Source organism: Macaca fascicularis, chromosome 9 (genome assembly GCF_037993035.2).
Source record: "Macaca fascicularis isolate 582-1 chromosome 9, T2T-MFA8v1.1".
Taxonomy (NCBI): domain Eukaryota; kingdom Metazoa; phylum Chordata; class Mammalia; order Primates; family Cercopithecidae; genus Macaca; species Macaca fascicularis.
The window spans coordinates 21,222,053-21,230,679 of NC_088383.1; the positions used below are offsets into that span (position 1 = coordinate 21,222,053).

At 38.8% G+C, this 8,627-nt stretch overlaps 1 pseudogene; it reads left to right on the forward strand.

The window, feature by feature from the left end:
* The first annotated feature begins 614 nt into the window (after positions 1–614).
* Positions 615–6,106, forward strand: LOC102123608 (S-adenosylmethionine decarboxylase proenzyme 2-like; annotated as a pseudogene).
* Positions 6,107–8,627: the final 2,521 nt, after the last annotated feature.

An 8,627-nucleotide genomic window follows, 5' to 3' on the forward strand; every position in this document is an offset into this window, starting at 1 on the left:
TAAATGGAGTAAATGTGAATAGAATTCCATCTATTTGACAAATGGGCCTAATTTAACTCATGTCCTATGTCTGGTAGATTTCTCCACTTGGTGAACACATTAGCGTTTGTGGATTTTCTTGCCTCACTATGTAGAAAGGAATCCACAAGGTGACTCCTAGCTTTTCAGTTCAAATATTCTTAAGGTCTCATTAAGTGATGAGATATCACACACTGCCTAACAAACTGACAGATATTAAAATTATCGTTCGGACATTTCAGGAGTTTGTAGGGATAAGAAGAGAGGTAGAGGGACAGGTTTAGGCCACATACCAAAGGGATCAGAATGGCATCAACTTGCTCCATAACTACCCTAAAAGACAGAATAGAAAATTACCTACAAAATGTATAGGAAATGGTTTATCATTTAGAATTCTACTTCCAGTCAAATAATTAAAAGTGTAAGTATAGGCTAGACATTTTCAGACATGCACATTCTCAGGGGCAGTGTATTCCCTATGGACCATTTTTCAGGTTTTGGGAAGATATGTTCCACCAAAACGACAGTAAAAAGAAAGAGAGAGAGGGAGATAAAGAGAGAGAGAGAGAGAAAGAGAGAGAGAGAGAGTAGATCTTATGAACAGAGTACACAACGCAGAAAAAAGTGAAAAGAATTCCCAGGATGCTGTTGAACTAAAAGCTGTGCAGAAGGCCAAGGGTGCACCCAATCCCAATCCAGACTGGAGAAAAATAATGAACATTCCCAGAGATCAGTCTGCAGGACTGAAAAAGTAATAATAATAATAAAGGGAGCTGACTTGTGACCTGATGTGTTTGATTACGTGAGAGGCAGCTACTCTTATAAAATCTATTTCAGAAAATTAAGATAAGGAGAAATTAACCAGTTTGCATAATCTGACTAGAATGACACTGATATCAAAAATGCACAAAGACTGGAAGAAAAAAGATAATTGTAGATTATCTATGAGTATTATAAAATGTGAAAGAACATATTAGTGAATAAATGTGACAAAGTATTAAACTAGCACTATCGATTGACATTTATTCCAGGAATTTAAGGTAGTTAAAATTTAGAAAATTTGTATATGATTAGCCACAATAACAGATTAAAGAAAAAATGCATAATTTAAAAAGGATTAAAAAGGCACTTAATAAAACTTGGCATTCATTAATAATTGTAAAAAACAAAAATATTTGCAATGTATAGCTGATAAAGATATTGTATCCAGACTATATCAAGGAATATAATTTAATAATAACAAAACAAGCTAATTAAAAAATACATAAAATGTTTGAACAGATTTAAGTGAAAAAATATGCAAATGGCAAATAAGCTCATGAAAAGATGCTTGCAAATTAAAACCACAATGATATATCAAAATTTTTTTTTTGAGACAAGGTCTACTCTGCTGCCTAGATTGGAGTGCAGTGGCGTGATCTTGGCTCATCCACCTCCACCTCTCAGGCTCAAGAGATCCTCCCACCTCAACCTCCTGAGCAGCTGGGACTACAGTCAATACAGTTCTTGAATGACTAGAACTAAAGGAAAAAAAAGGTAATACCAAGTGCCAGCATGAATGAGGAAAAACTGTCATGGTTGGTGGTAACACAAAATGGTATAGCTACTTTGTCTTATTTTTAATTTTAATTTAATTTTGAGACAGAATCTCTCTGTTACCAGACTGGAGTGCAGTGATGCGATCTTGGCTTACTGCAACCTCCACCTCCTGGGTTCAAGTGCTTCTCCTGCCTCAGCCTCCCAAGTAGCTGGGACTACAGGCGTGCGCTACCACACCCAGCTAATTTTTCTGTATTTTTAGTAGAGACAAGATTTCACCATGTTGGCCAGGATGGTCTCGATCTCCTGACTTCGTGATTCACCTGCCTCGGCCTTCCAAAGTGCTGGGATTGCAGGCATGAGCCACCGCGCCCAGCCTTTCTTAAAACATTTTACTTTTATAGACTTAGGGAATACAAGTACGTTTTTATGACATGGACATATTGCATAGTGGTCAAATCTGGGCTTTTAGTGTAACCATCACCCAAATAATGAACGTTGTACACAGCAGGTAATTTTTCAACCTTCCCCCTCTTCCCACCTTTTGGAGTCTCCAGTGTCTACGTTTCCACTCTCTATGTCCACGTGTATGGTACAGCCACTTTGAAAAAGAGTTAGGCAGCTCCTTATAAGTTAAACACACACTTACCATACGAGTCATCAGTTGCATGATATTTATCCAAGAGAAATAAAAGCATGTACCCACAAAAAAGCTATATGCAATGTTTATAGCAACTTTATTAATAATACTTACAGTAATCATGTTTTTAAATTTGTCTATATTCTATGATGCTTCGCTATCTTGGGAATTTATGGATTCAGGGAGTGACCTTCCCTTCCTGGGTTAGCTAATCCCTAGAGACGGCAAACAATTCATTCTGGGATACTACTCCACTGCCCTAAATCAACCCAAAGCCAGATACCAAGGCAAGGAGAGACCAGCCCTGCAGCCTAGAGCCTGCTGAAATTCTTCACTCCAATCCTAAACCTGCTCAGCTGTTTGGCCTGTCTTTCTCATTCCTTTCTGTGGAAACTACAATAAAGACTGTGCCTCTGCCCTCTCCTCTCTGCTTCTCCCTCCTGACTGACCCAGGTGCTTCCCTGTGTGGTCCTGCCTACCATGGCATGACCCCTTCTCTTGGAAACTGTGAATAACAAAGTACCTTCCCGATGGCAGTTGTCTCCTGATCTGTTGGCTTCACCAAACCTGAAAAAAGGCAGTATTCAATACTGGAAACACTCAAATGTCTGTCAATTGTTGAACAGATAAGATACTGTGGTGCATTACTACAATGGAATCCTACCCAGCCATGAAAAGGCACAAGCTACTGACAACATGCAAAAAAACGATGATGCTAGGTGTAAAAAGAGCCATTGAAGGATGGGCATGGTGGCTTACATGTATAATCCCAGCATGCTGGGAGACTGAGGTAAGGGGATTGCTTAAGTCCAGGAGTTCAAGACCTGGCTGGGCGACACAGTAAGACCCTGTTCCCCCGCCACACACACACACACACACACACACACACACTTAGCCAGGCACGGTGGGTAACACCTGTAGTTCCAGTTACTTCAAAGGCTGAGGCGGGAGGATTGCTTGAGCCCAGGAGTACATGGCTGCAGTGAGCTACGATCACCTGGGCATTAGAGCGAGACTCATCTAATTTTTTTTAAAAAGCCATTCACAAGGGGCTACATGCTCTTTGATTTCATTTATATGATATTCTGGAAAATGCAAAACTAGTAACAGAAAGTAAGTCAAGGATTGCCAGGAGTTGGTGGGGACAAGTTTAACTGCAAAGTGCCATAAAGGGATAGTTTAGAGTGATGGAAATCTCTATCTTGAGTGTAGTAGTGATTATGTAGCTGCGTGCATTTGTCAAACTCTGTAAAAACAGGCGAAAAGGGTGAATTTTACTAAATATAAATTGTATTGGTTTTCTATTTCTGCTGTGACAAATTACTACCAACTAAGTGACTTAAAACAACACAAATTTATTATCTTACAGTTTTATAGAAGCCTGACATCCATGTCCCTGGACTAAAATCTGAGTATTGGGAGCATTTCGTCTCTTTCTAGAGACTTTACAGGAGAATCTGCTTCCTAGTCTAAGCATGACCACCTGTATCTTTCCTTATATTTCTCTATATTCATATCCTTTAATCACAGCCTGGAAAGCTTCTCTGATTTAAAAAACTTATTTGATTATTTGAGCTTAAAAAGATAAGCCAGAGCCAGGCGCGGTGGCTCATGACTGTAATCCCAGCACTTTGGGAGGCCAAGGTGGGTGGATCTAAAGGTCAGGAGTTTGAGACCAGCCTGGCCAATATGGTGAAACCCCGTCTCTACTAAAAATGCAAAAATTAACCGGGCATGGTGGCAGGTGCCTGTAATCCCAGCTACTCTGGAGGCTGAGGCAGGAGAATCACTTGAACCCGGGAGGTGGAGGTTGCAGTGAGCTGAGATTGCTCCACTGCACTCCAGCCTGGGTGACAGAGTGAGACTCCATCTCAAAAAAAGGAAAAAAAAAAAAAAGAGAGAAAAGCCAGGATAATCTGCCCATCTCATGTTTCTTAATGTAATCACATCTGTAGTTTCTGTTTCGGTGGGCCAGGTTGAGCCTGTAATTTGCATTTTGAACAGTTTCTCAGATGATCCTGATGCCACTCATCAAGAGACCACATTTTTGGGAACACTTATGGAGACATCCAAGAGAATCTATGAGCCACTAGAAATAAGAATGTTTAGCAAGGTTGCTGAATACAAAACCTTCATAGAAAGTACATCACACACTATCTGACAGTAATGTACAATTAGAAACTGCAGGCTTACACAGCATGGCTGGTGACATTAGCTAGCACTCATTCTTCTCTCTCTAATGAGGATACAATGGACTACAAGAGACTGAACTATATCTGCTTCTATTTCCAACGGACTTACATTCAACTTTCGCTCACACACACACACACACACAGCTGGGAAAATTTTGTTAGTCTTTATCTATTTTATTTGTGTACATATATATATATATGTTTTTAGAGATGGGGTCTTGCTCAGTTGCCCAGGCTGGAGGTACAGTAGCATGATCAGAACTCACTGCAGCCTCCAACTATTGAGCTCAAGCGATCGTCCTGTCTCAGCCTCCTGAGAAGCTAGGACTACAGGCATGTGCCACCATGTCTGACTAATTTTTATTTAAAAAAATGTTTTATAGAGACAGGGTCTTGCTATGTTGCCCAAGCTGGTCTTAAACTCCTGGCCTCAAGTGATCCTCCCTACTTGGCCTCCCAAAGTGTTTGGATTACAGTCATGAGTCACTATAACTTGCCAGATTTTTTTTAAGCAGTTAATATAAAATTATAGCATGAAAATAAAAGCAACCTGAATTTAGTAACACAGCTGGAACAGTCTGCAATAGTGGTGGCAGTGGTGAGAGAAAAGGTCTAATTTAAACAATTTTCTGAGTTGTTGGTTGTTCACTTTTCTCATGGTGATGAAAGTAGACATTTTTTCCAAGGGGACAAGAAGCTGCTGGAAGTTTGCTGCTCCCAAGGATCTGGGGATCTTTGCACTACCCCAAGATCTGAGTGAGTCGTATTAAAAATAATGTAAGTCATTTTAAAAGTATGAAAAGTAATGGCAGGAACTGTGATTACTTTTGCATCAACTGAATACATTTGATAAATGTGCAATGTTCAATCCTAAGCCTGACAAAAACTGAGAAATAGGAAGCTTACGTACTCAGTGAGAGTAGCCTGTTTGTCTCCAAGAGACGTCTCATTTTGCAGACATGTGGAACTACCCTCTTTCCGCAAGCACTGGTTCCCATGTTGAAGCTTGCTAGACATGACAATGGGTTTGACTCAATTCAAAACTTATTTTATTCGCGTAAGAATTTCATGAAGCTTCTTAACCAAGGATGCCAGAATTTCCAGGAAGGAACAGAGATTCTCAAGGCAATTTTCCCAAATGGAGCAGCATGTTGTATGAGATGTATGAATTGTGATGCTGGTACTTATATGTACTGAGTTTCCCAGGGAGTGGGGTAATTAGTCGGACAGATTAAACCCTGGAAATTCTGATGAGAGTGCTTGACGCAGCAGTTATGAACCAGTTCTGCAAGAAAGATGGTGTCACTGTAGATGACGTCACTCTCTAGAATGAAATTCATGACTTGATACCGGATCCTGTCATTGATGCCACACTGTTCAACTCTTGGGGGAGCCGAGGAATGGAATGAAATAAGATAGAACTTATTGGACTATTCATATCACTCCAGAACCAGAATTTTCTTACGTTAGTTTTAAAATAAACGTATGTCATACCTCCTATGATGACTTGATGAGGACAGTTGTGAAAGTCTTCAAGCCAGGAAAATTTGTGACAACCTTGTTAGCTAATCAGAGCTCTAAATGTCACACCATGTTTTGTTCACCCCAGAATATTGAAGGCTTTAAATGTCTTGATTGCCAGAGTGCTGTGTTCAATGATTACAATTTTGTTTTTACCAGTTTTGCAAAGCAGCAATGACAACAGAGACTTGAATAAGAAAAATGAAGAAAGAAATGCAAAAAGCGAACACAGGTAGAAGGGAGTGGCTGCTTTCTAGATGTTCATACCAGGGACCATGCTTCTATAACCATCACCTTGTTGTTGCAGAAAGCCTTAGATATAACCATAGTGCAATCATTTTGAACTGTTTGCATTATTATATGAAGGAGTTAGATATCTTGCATGAATGCTCTCTTCTGTTTAGATGTTCTCCATCACTCTTGCTGTGAAATTGAAGTACGTGTAGTAAAAAACACCTTTTATGATATAAAACTTTGCAACACTTGTGAAAACAATTCAATTTAGTTTATGTGCGTATAATATTTCTCCAAGTATCATCCAAAATTTCCTGCACACAAGGCTTTTGTCCCAATTAGGTGTTGGTCTCAGCCTAACCATCTGAGACTGTTCTGTTAAATTGCTGCCAGAATTTTACATCCAGTTGCCTGTACGTTCTAACACACATTCTTTACTGTTACTGAAGCCAATTTCTACTTTATACAGAATTTTTTGCCACTGTAATTAAAATTTTTCTTCCATGAGTCAAGCCCTCTTATGAAAATGATTTCAGCTACTCATTTTGTGTATGCCTTAAAAGAGGCATTGGTCCCTGCATCTGTAGTACTTTAATTGATTTATTCTCTCACCATGATGTATTCCCCAAGCCCACCAAATAAAGCAATGCACCAAAAAAAAAAAAAAAAAAAAAAAAAAAAAAAAAGAAATTGCACTAACAAAAAGATCACATTCACGATAAAAAAAATAAGGTACCTAGAAATAGACTTAACAAGAAATATGCAAGATCTCTGTTGAGGAATGTATAAAATATTTGTGAAGGACATAAAGAATCCAAATAAGTGAAAAGATAACATGCTCGTGGTTTGGAGGAAATATGAGACAAGTGTTCGTTTCCCCCAAATTACACTGTAAGTTTCATGCAGTCCCAATCAAGATCTAAACAAGGTTTCTGTCAAACTTCAAATGTGTTTCTAAAATTTATACAGAAAACTTACTTACCAAGAATAGTTACCGCAATTTTGAAGAACAAACAAAATTGGGGAATTTTAGCCAACAAAGAACTAGTTTTCTGAATATCTGAAGAATTTGTATGACCCAATCAGAATAAAACACCTCAATAGAAAAAAAAAATAAGCAATTGATGCAAAGGAAACTAGCATAGCCAAAGCATTTATGAAAGATTGCATCAGGAAAACTCCAGTTAAAACAACAGACTATTATGTCCTATACATCTTTCAGGAAAAATTTAAATGTCTGACAAAACTATGCTAGTGAGAACTTGGAAAAACAGGAGCACCGATTCCTGGTGGTGGATGTATAAATGTATACAAATGCTTTGGAAACTGTATTAGTCCATTTTCATGTTGCTAATAAAGACATACCCAAGATTGGGTAATTAATAAAGAAAAAGAGGTTTAATAGGCTCACAGTTCCCTGTGGCTGGGGAGGCCTCACAATTATGGTAGAAGGTGAAAGGCACGTTTTACGTGGTGGCAGGCAAAGAGGGAATGAGAACCAAGCAAAAGGGGTTTCCTCTTATAAAACCATCAGATCTTGTAAGATTTATTCACTACCATGAAAACAGTATGGGGAAACCACCCCATGATTCCATTATCTCCCACCAGGTCCCTCCCATGACACATGGGAATTATGGGAGCCACAATTCAAGATGAGATTTCGGTAAGGGCACAGACAAATCATATCAGAAATCATCTTGAACAATCTAATTGTTGCAAATGCCCTTGCTCAATGATCCAGGAATCCCACTTACAGGTGCAAATCCTGAAGAAACTGGCATTCAATGAGATTCGTCCTCATTGTGTATATTAGTGAATAAATAGAAACAACCTAAATGTCCATCCACAGCAGAACAGATAAATAAATTGTGGCATAGTTATCTAATGCAATATTACATAACAGAAAAAATGAATAAATTGAATCTGTAAGGATGGCATGAGTAAATCTAAAAAGTATAATGTTGGCAAGAGGATTAAAAAGCAAATTTCAGAGTATATAAATTTATCAAATTTGCATAAAACTTAAAATGTTGCACCTAATTTCTATGCACTGTTGACACACATAAAAATATGTTTATTAATGCAAAACCATGGATAAGAATGGTAAACATTAGGTCCTCTTACCGGTTAACTGAGGAATGAGTGAATAACATGGATTCAAAAAGGTTGATGTGACCGGGTGTGGTGGCTCAAGTTTATAATCCCAGCACTTTGGGAGGCTGAGGCAGGTAGATCACCTGACGTTAGGAGTTCAAGGCCAGCCTGACCAACATAGTGAAACCCCATCTCTACTAAATACAAAAAATTAGCCAGGCATGGTGTGCATGCCTGTAATCCCAACTACTTGGGAGACTGAGGCAGGAAAATTGCTTGATCCTGGGAGGCAGAGGTTGCAGTGAGCCAAGATTGCATCATTGTGCCCCAGACTGGGAAACAAGAGTGAAACTCCGTCCAAAAATAAAAACAAAAAAACAAAAAACAGA